The sequence below is a fragment of the Nicotiana tabacum genome, chromosome 22, assembly GCF_000715075.1.
Source record: "Nicotiana tabacum cultivar K326 chromosome 22, ASM71507v2, whole genome shotgun sequence".
Lineage (NCBI taxonomy): Eukaryota > Viridiplantae > Streptophyta > Magnoliopsida > Solanales > Solanaceae > Nicotiana > Nicotiana tabacum.
The window spans coordinates 117,074,950-117,093,873 of NC_134101.1; positions in this window are offsets into that span (position 1 = coordinate 117,074,950).

Below are 18,924 nucleotides of genomic sequence, written 5' to 3' on the forward strand. Positions count from 1 at the left end.
GTCGAAAATTATTGAATATTAATTTTTTTGGTTGAATTTCCGACCGAATCAGTCGGAAAATTAATAATTAAATTTTATTTAATTTTTGATGGAATCCGTCGAAAATTTCTGAATATTTTTTTTTTACATTTCCGACCGAATCAGTCAGAAATCTAAGAATTTATGGTTAAATCTAGGGGGCTGTTCGACTGTTTCCGTCGGAATTCAGTCAAAATTTTGTATAAAACTGTACAGAATTCTGCCCAATTTCGAGCTACACCACCTGTCAAACTATCACAAACAAAAAAATACCAACCAATAAGATATTAACAACAATCTAAACCAACGATACATTAATACAATAATACGAACCAACAATACATTAACACAATCTAAATTAACAATACATTTACAAATTATAAACCAACAATGCCAACCATTAACACAATTTAAACCAACAATACCAACCTTTAAACCTAACAATATTGGGCATAAAACATCTAAATAGTAGTCCACATTCAAGTTTAAAAGCAATACATAAAGTTGTCTCTCACAATCAAGTTTTCCAATCAACCAAAACATCACAACTAAACTATTACATATTAGATTCAGTTTGTTCATCCTCATCATTAGATAAATCATGCCCATGTTTACGCATGAATTTCTATATCTTAACAAATGTTTCGTATTGGGAGTCAAATTGTTGCTTCAATTCACAAATTTCGTTTCTCATATCTTCCATCTGTTCTTGATTTTGAGGAGAAGAAGAATTGGCTAAGAGTTGCTTTGGATGACCTGTAGGTCGATGTACTTCTAGTCCGTAGACTCTGCCTTTGTTTTCTCCACCCGCTGCTTTTGTCCACAATGAAGTCATATCATCAGGTGTTGGTTGAGTTGAAAGAGGCTGAGTATGTTGCCATTCTTCCAACCTTTTATGATAAGCTTCCTGAAATGAAAAACATAACTATTATGTAAACAAACTAATATTAATAAACCATAAATAATTCTGAAGTTAGAATTTTACATATGTGTCTGACGCACGCGTCTCCACCCAGTGTTCTCTTGTACCATCCTTCTTCTTTTTCTTATGCAACTCCTCGAAGACCTCAGTGTGACTCATATCTCGCCCTCTTTCCTTTTCCTTCATAAGAAAAAGTATGAGTTAGACTTTACAAACGTAAAATTTTATATATAAAACTAAGAAATTTTTTATAAATAATTATCATTCTTAGTTTATGGGCCTCAAAAGTAATCGAATCTCCTGTGTACAATGAGCCACCTTTTTTAGAGGCACGATTTGTCTTTGCTTGTTCACTCATTGCCTTCCATTCTGGGGTATTCCATTTCTCAAGAAGTTTATCCCAAACATCTTCTCTTAACCAGTCCGGCATTTTACCGGAATTTCGAGCAGCGCACATAGTATCTTTAATCCTTATAGCAGCTTTCTTCTCGAAAATACTATTTATTGCATTTTGATGTTGAGGATGCCATGTATACCTTGTCTGCAATATAAAAAAGTAATATTAGATGAAGACGATAATTATTAAATAAATATAATTAATTTTTACCCTAAATTGATTCCACATTTGCTCTCTGATGTTGTACGGTATATTTCTCCAAGAAGTCCATGACTCATGATAAAATGGCTTCATAAAATCTATAACCAAATGTGTAGTTTGAAAGGATGGCAAAAACCTGCATTAAAGTTAACATATATATAATTAATAAATATCTTTTTAATTTCAAATAAATATTTTTTTATGTTAACATATTTAAAAGTACATTCAAAACATTAAAATTTGTATAAGAACCTTCTTACCCATCCTTGTGGGGGACGATTATCAATCGATTATAATGTTTCTTTGTACATTCCCTCCAAGTCCGTTTATATTGCCAATAGTCCTGCATAGTGGTATTTTTAGACAAAACGATCTTTAAAGCAAATACAAAAGGTAAATGATTAAATTTCATTACCTCTCGAAGGGATACATCCATCTACATTGAACTGGCCCTCCAAGACGTGTCTCTTGTGCAAGGTGAATTGGAAGATGTTCCATTACATCAAAAAAACCAAGAAGGAAAATTTTTGCCAGCTTCCACGCTTCTCCATCTGACGGATGGCAGAGTATACCATGTGGCCTTCTATGTTCGTAGTGCCATCTCATATGAGGAGCAGAGCTCATTGATGCATACAACCTCTTTAACCTAGGTATAAGAGGTAAGTAATGCAACACTTTAATTGGAACTTTCTTTTTTGTATTGGCATTTGTGACTTCCTTAAAACGAGGCTGATTACAAAATTTACAGTTCTCTGATTACAAAATATGAACAGTCCATATATAATAATTTTCTACAAACCCTTTCTTGTAGAGATGGATTTTAACTTTGTCTGATTTCAATAACTTAACATACTTACATTTCACACAAGGACACCTAATCCTTCCTCCAATAAGAAAATCATCAAGTGTTTAGGCCTTAGCAATAAATTCAGCAACCCCTTCAATAAATACATCCCTCAACCCCACACGGTTAGGATGATTCCTATTATATATCCATCTACGATGCACAAATTCCCTCTACACAAATAGAAATCTATAAATGAGATATTTGAAGTAATTTGATTTATTTAAAATGGTTACAAAGTTATTGTGACGACCCAAAGGGTCATCACCGTAATTCTTCCTTGTTCCATGCTTTCGAGGCCTTGAAAACCTCGCTTTTAGTTGCCTCGATTTGCATGCACAGTTTGGGCGCGTAGCCGGAAAGTTTTTATGTTAGAATATATGAATTATGTGAAAAATTTGATGGATTTTGATATTAATATGCATAATATTGACTTTGGTCAACATTTTGGGTAAACGGACCCGGACCTGTGATTCGACAGTCCCGGAGGGTCCGTAGGAAAATATGGGACTTGGGCGTGTGCCCGGAATTAAATTCCGAGGTCCCAAGCCCGAGAAATGAATTTTTGTGTGAAATTATTTTCTGAAATTAATTAAGGAAAATGAAGAAGAAAATTGATCGGAAAACAGTGGTATCGGGCTCGTATTTTGGTTCCAACACCCGGTACGAGTCTTACATATGTTTTAAGCATTATCTGTAAAGTTTGGCTAAAAACGGACGTCATATGACGTGTTTCGGACTTAAAATGGGGAATTTGAGTTTTATGAAAGTTGAGAGAAAATCATGTGTTTTGAGGCTTGATTCTATGTATATGATGTTATCTTGGAGATTTGATCGCACGAGTAAGTCCGTAAGATGTTTTAAGGTTGTGTGCATGTTTGGTTTGGAGCCCCGAGGGCTTGGGTGAGTTACGAGTGGGGCCCGGGAGGTCTTAAACTTAAAAAAAATGCAGGTTCAGGTGTTGCAGGTTCGGCGCGGCCGCGGCCATTTCCGCGCGGTCCGCGCTGGCGGCCACGCGGTCGCGGCACTTTTCTGTGCGGTCCGCGTGGTAGGGTTCAGAGGGGGGTGGCCAGGTCGACCAGATCAGTGCGGTCCGCGCTGGGTGGGTTCAGAGAGAGCCCACTTCTTCCCTCCCTCGGCGCGGCCACGGTACATTTCCGCGCGGTCCGTGCTGGCAGCCACGCGGCCGCGGTGCATTTCTGTGCGGTCCGTGCCAGCCCCCAGCATAGTATATAAACTCAGGATTTTCAGTCATTTTTCCACTTTTCAAAAACCCAAAACCTAAGAGGCGATTTTCCAAACAACTTTTCTTCTCCAAAACGATTGGTAAGTGATTTCTAACTTAATTTCTTTATTCCTTGACATCTTTTAACATGATTTCAAATTCAAATCAAAGATTTTCATGGGTGAAATTGAGTGTTTTGGGTAGAACCTAGGTTTTCTACAAATGGAGAAGTTGAACCTCAATTTGGGGTCCGATTTCAAAACAAATCGTATATTTGGATTCATGGGGGAATGGGTAACCGGGTTTTGGTCCTAACCTTGAGTTTCGACCACGTAGGTTCGGGGGTATTTTTGACCTTTTGGGGAAAAACCTTGTAAAAATCTATTTTCATGCATTGGGAGTGATTCATTTAGTAATTATTAATGTGATTAAGTAACTTATGACTAAATTCGAGCGGATTGGTGGTGGAATCAAGAGGTAAAGCTATAATTGAGACTTGAGTGGTGTTCAAGGCATCGAGGTAAGTGTTTGTTCTAACTTTGGCTTGAGGGAATAGGATTAAGATGTTATTTGCTACTTGCTAATGTGGAGTACGGTGTATAGGCATGGTGACGGTTATCTATGCACCGGAGTCTAGCATGACCGTGAGTCTTAATTGCTTTTAATTCGAATAATGTGACACAATCTCCTTGTTTACTTGATGAGTTTCATATAATGTGAACGATTGAGGTAGAATTGTGATTGGTGTACTTTTGGAGCGTTAGCTCGAACATGAATGTGTTAGTTGAGGAAGAAGTGATTTAAAAAGAGAATGTGTTGTGAGTACTCCCTTGCCGGGGTGTGTAGACTGATATATACTCTCTCTTGTCGGGATATTTTGGGTTGTTAGTTGTACCCTTGTCGGATTAAAGGTATTGAGTTCTTATCCTCCCCTGAAGGGGTCTACTATATGAAGTCAGATATTATATACTATATTATGGGATCGTATGGCACGCCGTCCACTTATATATGATATTATGGGATCGTGTGGCACGCCGTCCACTTATATATGATATTATGGGATCGTGTGGCACGCCGTCCACTTATATATGATATTATGGGATCGTGTGGCACGCCATCCACTTATATATGATATTATGGGATCGTGTGGCACGCCGTCCACTTATATATGATATTATGGGATCGTGTGGCACGCCGTCCACTTATATATGATATTATGGGATCGTGTGGCACACCGTCCACTTATATATGATATTATGGGATCGTGTGGCACGCCGTCCACTTATATATGATATTATGGGATCGTGTGGCACGTCGTCCACTTATATATGATATTATGGAAACCGGAGTTTCTTCTGTTTATTTCCGATATTTCATTTTTATCTGTTACTCCCCGATAGAATGTCCCCTCCCAGCGTTACTTTGTATTATCTTGTTATTGTTTTCTTGCACTTGTTATATATATCTGTACAGGTTAATTGTGGTAGGTCCTGTCTAGCCTCGTCACTACTTCGTCGGGGTTAGGCTAGGCATTTACCAGCACATGGGGTCGGTTGTGCTGATGCTGCACTCTGTGCATTTTTGTGCACAGATCAGGGAGCAGCTTTCGGACCGCAGCAGTAGGACTTTTGGGAGCTATCTTCAGTCCAGGGACTCTCGAGGTAGCCTAGCTGGCGTTCGCAGGCCGAAGTCCCTTTCCATGTTTTTTGTTTGTTTATCTTGTATCAGACAAACATGATGTATTTTTCTTTCGGACATTGTTTGTAGCATTCTGTAGTAATCCGTGAGCTAGTGACACCAAACTCTGGGCAGCATTTTGGTTCAAACTTCCGCACTTTTGGTTTTCAGTTGTTTTAAATTTAAAGTCTTCCGCTTAGATTTTGTCTCACTTATTATATTGTTGAAAGAAAGCAGGAAAGGTGTTTTAAACATTTGGCTTGCCTAGCTCCGATAGTAGGCGCCATCACGACACCCGATGGTGAAAAATCCGGGTCGTGATAGTTATACTCTTTCAAAGCACTTTAATTAATATATTTTATTTTTTAAATTAATATTTTTTAACACAAGAAATCTCACATTAATCCCTATTCTAAATAATATAGGTCTTTTAATATACTAATTAAATTTGAATAGCTTCTTAAATGTTCATATAATCCAAATTAATTAATGATTTCTCAAATTTACAAATTAATGTTAATGTTGAAACTGAAAAAATTAAATTTAATATCATTCTAAAAAGTGAATATAGAAATATTACTATATTATTTTATATGTTTTTTTATTATAATTTTTGGAAAAATTAATATTCATCAGTCATTTTCTCCTCAAAAGCCCTCAAACCATTAAGAGTATCCTTACACATAGTATGTAGTTTCACAATCTTTACAACTATCAATGTGGGATAACGAAATGAAATAGAAGGATACAACTACTCCAAGTGGAATGGTTCCTGCTATGGTGAAGTGAAAGATCTTTCACTATAGTGGGAAGAAGACAGGACATGGCGAAAAGAAAGTTCTTTATGATACCATGGTTTGACTACCATCAACTAGTTATAGCTAGCAGTATAAACAGTACTATACAAACCTCCATTCTCTGTTAAATATAGCTTCACACACCTTTCTTAGATTTTAAGAAAATCAGTACAATTCTTTTGTGGTGGGGAAGTGGTTGAAGAACCTTAAGGTTAGATTAAAGTCTTAAAGTACATAAAACTAGGAAATGTACAAGAAAATTCTAGGAAACTAAAAATGCCGAAAAATTACAAGTCTATCAAAGTCAAAGAATATGATGAAAAACTCGTACCAACATTCTAAGCATAACACATGGCAAAACTTTCAGTAATAAAGACCAATAGAAAAAACTTGTTACACGCAAACGCAAAGATCATAAATTCTTAGAAATCAAATAACAAAACTTTTAAAGAATTTGTGAAATTTTCAATCAACCTCCCAAAAAGTAACAGCAGAGACTCATTGACTCATTTAATATCATTCTAAAAAGTGCTCTATAGGTGTATTATTTTATTTTTGTTAATGCTAATTTTCATAATTATTACCAAAAAAATTCTATTATCAATCAAACAATGAGATTTCTAATACTTAATGTTATTCAACGAAACACTTACCTCGACGGAAAAAATACTAGAGAAGTCGACTGAGGAGTTGTTGTCGTCACCGACAACCACGCGAGTTGCACCTGCAAAACAAAGTAAAAAAAATTAATTAAGGGGTAAAGGGAGGAGGAAGGAGAGGGAGAAGAGAGGAGGAAACTAGAGAGGGCAAACATACGAGCTTGGGATAGGGGAGAAGGACGAGAGGACCTTGGGGACGAGAGGGAGGTATGAGAGAATGAAAACTGAGCTTTTATTTTTTGGAGAGAGGGTTGTAGGGTTTTTAAAAAAGAATTTCAACCGATTCAGTCGGAAATATTATTTTATTTTTTTAAAAAAAAAACTACCGACCAAATCGGTCGAAAATGAAGTCAAACCAGTCAAAATAACTTTTCCGCCAAAAGTTGCGACCGATTTGGTCGGAAATATGGTCGAAATTTTTTTAAAAATATATATGAAATATTTTTTTGAAAATTCCGACGGATTCCGTCGGAGATTTCTGACAAAAACTTTCAGTCGGAAATTAGCGTTTTTCTAGTAGTGTACCTTTTCACTAGCGAGGCTATAATGGTAATCGATAATTACAAGGTGCACCAGGTCTAACGAGCCCGCCGTTAGCTACAGGATCCTTCAATATCTACTCCCATTTATACTTGTCTCTATAATCCGTATATACTCGTAGAAAATATTTTAAAATAATATAGGGCATTTCGGTTCTAATCAAATCATATAATTTCTTTTTGATAACTGTAAATTCAAGTAACAGTAAAACAGATCTAGTGACAACAAAAATATTTAAAACCACGGTATTCATCTCAAATAACTATTTCGGTATCATATCGAGTAAAAGACTTATCCCACATGCAACTCAAAATAATCGGTAACATATTCATATTAAAAATTATTTGTAAATCATGCAAGTTATGAAAACACAAATTGCGGTAAGATTACTATTCATAGTACTCGTGCCGAAATACCAACTGCTTCACCTCAAGCAACTCGTACAAATTCCTCCAATCAATCTATAATTACATAATATCGATCTCATGTTAATTTTCTTGTTTAGACTAATTTATAGCTAATTTAGAATACCCAATCATCGGGAATCCTGTTTGAGTCTAATTTCATCTAAATCATATTTACCCATGCGAAGGGTAATTCAACTAGTCGATAATCCGGCAATTCTACCTATTTATAAAATTTGCTCATTATTTTACATCACATTAACAACATGTGCGTTTGGCTCTCTTTGTAATATATAGATAAACTAATATGTAGTTAGTAAACTGAATTGGAAAATTTAAGAATCTGTCATGAAGGCTCAAATATGGAGTTGCTTTTGGTTCTCTTCAATTCTTTGAACTCTCTTAATCTTCAATTGTTATTTTTGACCTCAATTCCAAAGACCCTAATCCCTTTTCTTTGATGTGCTGAAATACGTTCCTTTCTTTTTTGTGGGCTTGACCCAACAAATTTTTATTATTTAATTATTTATTTATTTATCTTATTTTCCTCTTTTGTCTTTTTTAACTAAGTTCTAGCTAAAGGGCAATTATGCCCTCTTTTTAAATGTGGGTTATTACATTCTTCCCACCTTATAAAATTCGGTCCTCGAATTTAACTCAAGTACGTACCTGTAGACTGAAACAAATGGAGGTACTTGACTCGCGTAGCATCTTTTATTTCCCAAGTAGCTTCTTCAATTGTATTATTTCACCATAAGACTTTTACGAACTCAATTTTTTTTACCGTAGTTTTCTTAGTTGCCTATTAACAATAGCCCTCGGTTCCCCCTCGTAAGACAACTTCTCATCAAGCGGTATAGCAGGTACTTCAAGCACCTGCGATGAGTCTGATATACATTTTCTTAGCATTGAGATATAAAACACTAGATGAATAAAGGACAACTCAAGAGGAAGTGTCAAATGATAAGTCACAGCTCCCACTCGGTCTAGTATCTCATACGATCCTATAAACCTGGGGCTCAACTTGCCTTTTTTCCAAACCGCATCACACCTTTCATAAGGGAGACTCGAAGGAACACTTTGTCCCCAATTATGAACACTAAATCACTTATTCTCTTATCAGCATAAGGCTTTTGTCTACTTTGAGATGCAAGCAATCTCTGTCTGATCAACTGGACCTTGTCCATAGCTTCTTGTACTAGGTCGGGTCCCAATAAGTTAGTCTCACCAGCTTCAAATCATCCGATAGGAGAACAACATCTTCTACCATACAATGCTCCGCACGGTGCCATTTGAATATTGGAGAGGAAGCTATTATTGTAAGCAAATTCAACTAAAGGTAGATAAGCGTCCCAACTATCTCCAAACTCAAGAATGCAAGCTCTCAACATATCCTCCAAGATCTGTATAGTACGTTTAGACTGCCCGTCTGTCTGTAGATGAAATACAGTGCTAAGATCTACTTGTGTACCCAGTGCTTCTTGAAAAAATTTCCAAAAGTGTGAAGTAAATTGTGATCCTCTATTAGAGATGATGGATATTGAAACTCTATGAAGTCGTACAATTTCGTTACTAAATAACTGTGCATACCTCACTCCACCATAGGTAGTCTTCACTGGCAAAAAGTGTACTGATTTCGTCAGTCGATCTACAATCAAACATACAGAGTCATAACCTCTAAGGGTTCGTGGTAGCCTGGTAACAAAATCCATAGTAATTATTTCCCATTTTCACGCTGGAATCTCAATTCGTTGTAGTAGTCCTGCGGGTCGTTGATGCTCAGCCTTGACCTACTGACAAGTCAAACAACTAGAAACAAAGTTAGCAACATCTTTCTTCATACCTTCCCACCAATAAAATTGCTTCAGGTAATGGTACATTTTTGTGGATCCAGCATGTATATTGTATTTAGAGTTGTGGGCTTCTTCAAGAATAGCATGTCTCAACCTATCTACATTTGCTACACATAGCCTGTCACCCATTCGAAGAACACAATCACTTTCAACAATCATATCCTTGCTTGTACTAGTTAAGACCTCATATCTATATTTACATAATCGTTCATCCTCATATTGGGTGGCCTTAATGTGCTCAACTAATGAAGACTTAGCCTGAGCACAAGCCAACAATGCCTCTGAATTTCCGATACTAAATCTGATACCTATATCTTCTAGTCTCTGAATATCTTTGGCCAAAAGTCTCTTTGCAGGGGCTAAATATGCCAAACTCCCCATAGATTTTCTGCTCAATGCATCAGCCACCACATTGGCTTTTCCAGGATGATATAAAATAGAACAATCATAGTCTTTGAGTAGCAACTAGAAAAGGATCATTCAATAGCTCAGGCTGTCTACTAAACCTCAAAGCAAAGTACGATGACAAATATGAGTGAGTAGATCCCGGATCAATCAACGCAAGTGCATCAAATGAACAAACATAAAGAATACCTGTAACCACCACATTTGAGGCATGAGCATCCTGTCTAGTAAATGCAAAAAATCTTGCCTGGCCTCTACTAGCATTCCCCTGTCCTTGATTCAAAGTAGCACGGTTTCTGGCACATCGACCTCTATTTCTTGTACCTGTAGCACCTGAAGTATTACGAGTAGTTTGAGTCGGTGCAGCTGACTGAATAGAAGCCTGATTGAAATTTCTCGGAGGGTGAGGGCAATCCCTCAAGTGATGTCCCAACTGCCCACACTGAAAGCACTCTCCAGTTAGAATACAACATTGGCCCAAATGTGATCTGCTATAGGTCTGGCAGACTGGAGTAGTGGCATATATCTGCCCAAAATTACGATGTCCAGATGTTGATGGTCCCCTAGTACCCTGCCTATAATGTGTCCTGTATGTGGACTGTGAAGACATGTGTGTCCCTATCTGAGAACCCTGTTGTTGTTGTCCCTGATTTCCTAGTCTTCAATTTTCACTAAAACCTCCACTGAAAGAACCTCATGTCTTGGCCTTCTTACGTAAATCACTAGTTGCACACTCATCACGTCCCTTGTTTTCAATCTTTCTAGCAAGGTCAACTACATCAGAGTAGGATAAAGTCTTCATCTGTGGGGCTACCACAGTGTATAGGTGACCAACCTATCCATCAACAAATCTCTGAACTCGAGCTTCTTCAGTAGGCACTAAGTAAGGAGCATATATAGCCAGCTTACAAAACTTAGTGTTATATGTCGACACATCCATATCTGGAGTCTAAACCAATCTCTCAAAGTCTCTAGCATATTTTTGCATCAGGTTGTCAGGAAGGAAATGATTCTTGAACAACTTAGTGAACTCATCCCATGTCAGTGGTGTTGCTCCTGTTGGCCTTCCTAGCAATACAGTTTCATACTATGTGTTGGCCATATCCTCTAGTTTGTATGCTACGAGCTCCACAGCTCTCTCACTAGAACATCCTAGAGCACATATATGCCTTGAGTGTCCCATCCAAGAAACTCTGAGGATCAGCTAAATTATCAGAACTTGTGAATTTTGGTGATTTCAATTTCAGGAACTCTTGTAGGGATACTTCCTTATTCCCCAAAGTCCAAGTCTGTGCAGGTGCTTGTGTCTGTAAAGTAGCCTGAGGAGATGAACTTCCTCCCTGAGTAGGCACCAATGCCTCTAACACATTCAATAACCTTACCACTGCATTTGCATGTAACGCAACAGTAGGTACAACAGTTGGCACTGGTGGTGGAGCATCCTAAACTCCCTGCCCTTGCACTTGATCTAGCATAACAGCTTGGAGTTGACCCTTGTTCCCAACTTGAGGTTGAGGAGCAGTTTATTTTCTAGTTTGATGAACCCCAACTTGACCTCCACCCCGGGGAGTACCACGTCCAGTAGATGAGGGTGTTCGAGGCCTAGCCATCTGCGAAAGAAATATTCCAAAGTCAATCTCAAGTTATCTCAACACACGATCAAAGAATGAAAGAAGGGAAAACATTCCTAAATGCTCAGTAGCCTCGAGATCATAAGTATGGGCGCCTACATACCCATGAACAAGACTCTACTAAACATTGCTCTATGACTTAGGACTTAAAGCCTAAGCTCTGATACCAATTTTGTCACGACCCAATTTAGGATCATGACCGACACTTAGGAGCAAGTGCCCCCAAGTAAGCCTCATCGATATTTTACAGAAAATCGGACAGAGTTTTCCCTATTTTTGGACTATCCCAAAGAATTCTTGTCTCAAATCAACAACCAAATATCCTAATATCATACCAAACAATTGACAACTTATCAATTTACCAAAACAAGTCTCCACCATTACCAATTAACCCACTAACAACCAGAAATATTAATTATCTCCAACTTTCATACTAAAGAACGATACTCAACATAAAACTATAATAACAAAATAATACTCATGACACTAAAATATTGACTATGGAGCGACTCTAAGAGTTTAAAAAAAGACCATAACAATAAATAAAATCTCCGCCCACGCGAACAAGTACAAGGCTCACCAAGAACTATCAACTTGTGTGCTCTAATTAACGAAATCCTCGCTCGCGTCAATTGTTGTCTTTGTAAAAAAAATTAGTGGGGAATGAGTTTCTAGCTCAGTGAGTAATAACACTTAACTACAACCGTTTTTATTGGGGACAAGTCAGAAACATGCTAGTATCTCAAACAAAAAAATAACATAAAAATGTCCCTTCAGAAACAATAAATAATTTTCAGTCTCATCACGCTTTTCTTGTAGTATAATTTTGGGAGGTTTCAATGAACGAATCATGTAATCGGTATAACTGTGGACTTCTTTGCAAGAAGTCATATATAACGGTAGTCCTTACTCGAGGAAAATCGGTAACGGTATGCTAGTTCTACCTTTCCAACTTGTCTAATTACTAATATGAGCTAAGCAAGCCAACTTGTCTAAATGAAAAATGTATCTAATAAAAATACTTAAGCCGTAACCACCCACAACCTGGTGTCACAGACTGTCTAAGATTGCTACATACAAAGTCTGAAGAAATAACAGTACACTATTTCTGAATAGAAGGAAGATGAAACAGGAAATAGGTATAGAGGGAGACGTCAGGGCCTACGGACGTCTGCAGGTCTACCTTGGATCTCCAGGTGGACTGAAGGTAGCTTCCACACTACGGTCCAAAAGTTTCTCCGGGATCTGCACATAGTGCAGAGTGTAGTATCAGCCTAACTGACCCCATGTGCTGGTAAGTGTCTAGCCTAACCTCGGCGAAGTAGTGACGAGGCTAGGACAAGACTACCAAATAAACTTGTGCAGTTCAAATACATATACAGCGGAAAGAAATACAGAAACAACCAGTCAATATGGGAGGGGTAGCATGTTGTAGGGGAGATAACAATTTTGAATGGAAAGACATCAAGTAATGAAAAGAACAATATAACTCGGATATCAACAAAGAATCAGAAATCAACAAATGCACGGCATCACCCTTCTTGCTTTTTCTCTCATCCTCACCAAAGCAATCATATAATAAAAATGTACACGGCATCACCCTTCGTGCTTTTACTCTCTTTCCTTACCATATAATCAATATAATCTGCACAGAATAGTACATCGTGCGGCACGGCATCACCCTTCGTGCTTTACACTCTTTCCTCATAATCATACACGGCATCACCCTTCGTGCTTTATACTCTTTCCTCACAAAACAAATAATGCACGGCATCACGCTTCGTGCTTTAACTTTCTTCCTCACCCAAACAACAATCACAAACAATAGGGCAAGGGAATAAAGGAAATTTGCAATAAGAATCCCGGCAAGGGAGCAACAAGTCGACAATTAAATCCTGGCAAGGGAACAACATCAATAACATCAACATCCCGGTAAGGGAGATAACAAATAAGTCAACAATAGCCCGGCAAGGGTGAAAACATAATAATCCCTTATTTTACTCACTTTTACTTCGCAATTCACTTCACAACTCGAGCCAATGCTCTAGAGGTTCAACTATCTCTTGCACTTTCACAATTCGTTATGCAACTTGAGCCAACGCTCCTCAATATTCATAGGTCACAATTTCCTTCCACACTCTTTGTACAACAAATAAAAGCTGCCACTAAGGCATGAAAGATACAATGAAGTCATGATATTCACAATATAAAGACTCGTGGGCATGCTAGACACCAACGTATAGATACTCGTCACCATGTCTATACATCGTACTCAACAATTACCACATAGCAAATAGGACTCAACTCCTAATCCCTCAAGCTAAAGTTAGACCAAAATCTTACCCCGATGCCAAGAACACAATTCACGATTCAATTATAGCTTTACCCCTTTATTCCACCACCAATTCGCTCGTATCTAGTCATAAGTTACTTAATTACATCAATAAACGCCAAATGAATCAATTTGAATGCATAAAAGTAAGTTTTTAAAGTTTTGCTCAAAAAGTCAAAAATCACCCCCGGACCCACATGGTCAAAACCGAGGTTCGAACCAAAACCCGATTACCCATTCTCCCACGAACCCAAATATATAATTTATTTGAAATCGGACCTCAAATCGAGGTCCAAATCCCCAATTTTTGAAAAACCTAGGTTCTACCCAAAACACCCAATTTCCCCCATGAAAATCATTGATTTTGAGTTGAAATCATGTTAGAAGATGTTAATGATTGAGGGAAATGAGTAAAATTAACTTACAATCGATTTGGAAGAAGAGTTGTTCTTGGAAAATCGCCCAAAGGAGTTTGTATTTTGAAAAGATGTGAAAAATGAGTTTAAAATCATCTAAGTATAAAAGTTGAAGGTCTCAGATGTGGGAATTGCAAACAGGGATTCGCAATTGCAAACCCCGACCTCTGCTGGCTTGGGAATTGTGAAGGGAAGCTCGCATTTGCGAACCCTTAGGAAATCTGGGCTTTTTGCATTTGCGAACAATAAGTCGCATTTGCGACTTCAAGCCTTCCCAGCATACGTTGCGACCAAGCCCTCGCATTTGCGATATCGCATTTGCAAGACAGACTTCGCAAATGCGAAGCCTGCAGGCCTGATCATACCAACAAATTTTCTGCAATTTTTCTAAGTTTAAAATGCACCCCGTGGCCTATCTAAAACTCACCCGAGCCCTCGGGGCTCCAAACCAAATATACACACAACCTAAAAAACATTCTACGGACTTATTCATGTACTCAAATCACCAAAATAAAATCATGAACATCGAATTAAACTTCAAAATCAATGAAATTTCTCAAAACTCCTTTAAACATCAAATTTGCATTTAAGGTCCGAATCACGTCAAACGGATTCCGTTTCTTACCAAACTTCACAGAATTATCTTAAATCATATATAAGACCTGTACCGAATGCCGTAACCAAAATACGGGCCCGATACCAACATGTTCTAATCAAAATTCATTTCCAACCCTTATAAACAATTTCAGAAAATAATTTTCTTCAAAAATTCATTTCTCGGGCTTGGGACCTCGGAATTCGATTCCGGGCATATGCCCAAGTCCCACATTTTCATACGGACCCTCCGGAATCATTAAATCATGGGTCCGGGTCTGTTTACCGAAAAAGTTGACCGAAGTCAAATTAATTCATTTTATAGTCAAAATTTATCATTTTTCACAGATTTTCACATATAGGCTTTCCGACTATGCGTTCGGACTGCGCACGCAAATTGAGGTGATGCTAAAAGAGGTTTTTAAAGCCTTAGAACGTGGAATTTCATTTTTAAACAAGTGATGACCTTTCGGGTCATCACACAACTCAAAATAATCGATAACATATTCATATTAAAAGTCATGTGTAAATCATGCAAGTTATGAAAACACAAATTGCGGTAAGGTTACTACTCACCAGTACTCGTGCCGAAATACCAGCTGCTTCACCTCAAGCAATTCGTATAAATTTCTCCAATATATCTATAATTATATAATATCGATCTCATGTTAATTTTCTTATTTAGATTAATTCATAGCTAATTTAGAATACCCAATCATCGGGAATCATGTTTGAGTCTAACTTCATCTAATCATATTTACCCATGCGAAGGGTAATTCAACCAGTCGATAATCTGTCAATTCTAACTATTTATAAAATTTACTCATTATTTTACACCAAATTAAAAACCTGTGTGTTTGGCCCTCTTTGTAATATATAGATAGACTAATATGTAGTTAGTAAACTGAATAATGTTATGAATAGAATTCTATTGAGAGTGAATGTCTATCTTGTAGAGAGTTTTACTTTGTGGCTAAGGCATTTTTCCCCTATAAATAGAGGGGTCTTACCCCATTGTAAAGAATCCCAAATTTTAATAAGAATTACTCTCTCTTTCTCTGCAATATTGTTCTTCTACTTTTATTGTTTTATCACACGTTATCAGCAAGAGACTCTACCGTCTCAAGAATATTAAGGTACAACTTTTCTCCTCTTTTAATTATGACTGATATTATGAAAAGAAAGTTTGTTGCCCTTGAAATTTCGGGCAAGAACTATATGACATGGGTGTTGGATGCTGAAATCCATTTAGATGCAATGGGTCTTGGAGATGTCATTAAAGACAAAACTAAAGCATCCACCCAAGACTGTCCTAAGGCCTTGATTTTCTAGCGTCATCACCTTGATGAAGGGTTGAAAATAGAATATATCACAGTCAAAGATCCATTTGTTTTGTGGAATGGCTTAAAGGAAAGATATGACAACTTAAAGATGGTCACTCTTCCACAAGCACGATATGATTGGGCTCATCTGAGGCTCAAAGACTTTAAGTCTGTTTCTGAATATAATTCTGCAATATTCAGAATTACTTCTAAATTGAAACTCTATGGAGATACTATCACTGATTATTATATGCTTGAAAAAATGTTCACAACGTTTCATGCTTCCAATATGGTCTTGCAACAACAATACAGAGAGAAAGGTTTCAAAAAGTACTCTAAGTTGATTTCTCTTCTCCTTGTGGCTAAGCGAAACAATGACTTGCTCATGAGAAATCACGAAAATCGACCCACTAGGTCTACACCATTGCCTGAAGTGGATGAGGTGTATTCCCATTATGCTAAGCATGGAAAAGGTCGTGACCCTATTCGTGGTCGTGGTCGTGGTCATGGTCGTGGCCGTGGCCGTGGACAATGAAGAAATTTTCCTGGTGTTGATATCCCCCCAAAGAAAAATAACCACCAAAAGTGGAAAGGGAAAGATTAGAAACCAAAGACAAATGGTTCAGAAACTGAATGTTATCGTTGCGGTGGAAAAGGCCATTGGGCAAATATTTGTCGTGTACCAAGATATTTGGTTGAGCTTTACCAAACATCTTTAAAGAATAAAGGCTCTGAAGCTAATTTTGTCTCTGACAATGATTTTGACATCACCCACTTGGATGTGGCAGACTTCTTTGAGTGCCCTGATGGGAAAATATACCACTTGATCGGTGATGGATCCATTGTTAAAGATGATTGGGTAGTTTAATTTTTATTTTTGCCTATTCATAGTAGTTAGTGAATAAATATCATGTAATCATAGTTCTTTACATGAGTAGTAGTTATTAGTTTTATTTGTTTTATAAAATTGTATTAGTTCGTTTTGATTAAATGTAGTTCTAGTATTCGTTGCAAACGATGTTTCAATTTATTTAGTCTTCAAGGATTAATATATTATTTGTTAAAGTAATTGTGATGTGAAAAAAAATCAGTTACTGGAGTTGAACAATAGAAGTTAGTTCTGCCTTGTTAAAGTAAGTCTTTTGAAAGTTAGTTCTGCTTATTTATTTTTATCGAGGAACGGAAAAAAAAATCTAGCGAAAACCGGAACTTACAGATGTAAGATGTACAATAGCAACTCAATTAGTGAATTCTTACCCTTGTTATCAATTATGTATAATTGATTATGTGTATAAATTAATAGAAAAAAATTTCACAATTGTCCAAGTAGATGTTTTCTCTTTTTTGATTGTTAAGGTATAAGGCGTCAATCTACATAACTCGACCATGTGAATTTTCGTAATGGTCACGCGAATTTTATTTATTTATTTTCACTTCATTTCATAGTCCTGATTTTGGAAGTTTCGGATTATTGAAATTCTGTGAGATAAAAGAACAATAGTGAACAAGCCGATTGTAATTCGGAAAAATATGTTGCACTTCTAATAGTTTTGTTCAAGCAAATTGTTTGTAAGCTTAGTTTATTTCTCTGAAAATACTAATATTTATTCGTATATTTCTTTTGTATGTCAAACAATGGGAAGCAAATATGAATATTCCACACAACAAACTTGGATCAAAGTTCAATTGTAAAAATATTTGTTTAATTGATTCATGTATGACACATACAATATTCAAAGAGAAGAAATATTTCTCTCTTTTAAACATGTGTAAGGCAGATGTTACTACAATTTCTGGTAGTAGTAAATTAATTGAAGGCTCTGGAAGAGCTACTATAACTCTGCCTAAGGGAACAATACTTATCATGGAGAATGTAATGTTCTCCTCCAAGTCTAAGAGACACTTGTTGAGTTTTAAAGATATCCGTCGAAATGGATATCATATTGAGACAATAGATGAGAATAATCTTGAATATCTCATCATTACCAAGAATGTATCTGGCCAAAAGAGGGTTATTGAGAAGTTCTCATCTTTATCTTGTGGCATGTATTGGACAAGAATTAGTGCAATTGAGGCACATTCTATTGTAAAACAAAGGTTACTGATTCCAATACTTTTGTACTTTGGCATGATCAATTGGGACACCCTAGATCGATTATGATGAGACGAATTATAGAAAACTCAAATGGGCATTCATTAAAGAATTTAAAGATTCTTTTAAATGATGAATTTTCTTGCACTTCTTGTAATCAAGGCAAGTTAATTATTAGACCATCACCAAAAAAGGTTGGGATTGAGTCCCCTGCGTTTTTGGAACGTATACAAGGGGAAATTTGTGGACCTATTCACCCATCTAGTGGGTCGTTTAGATATTTTATGGTCTTAATAAATGCATCTTCTAGATGGTCCCATGTGTGCCTATTGTCATCTCGCAACCTCGCGTTTGCAAAATTAATGACACAAATAATTCGATTACGGGCACAATTTCCCGATAATCCAATTAAGTCTATTAGACTTGATAATGCTGTTGAGTTTTCATCCCAAGCATTTAATGATTATTGCTTATCAATTGGGATAAAAGTGGAACATCATGTAGCTCATGTTCACACTCAAAATAGTCTTGCAGAGTCTTTAATTAAAAGTCTGCAATTGATAGCAAGACCGTTACTCATGAAAACGAGGTTGCC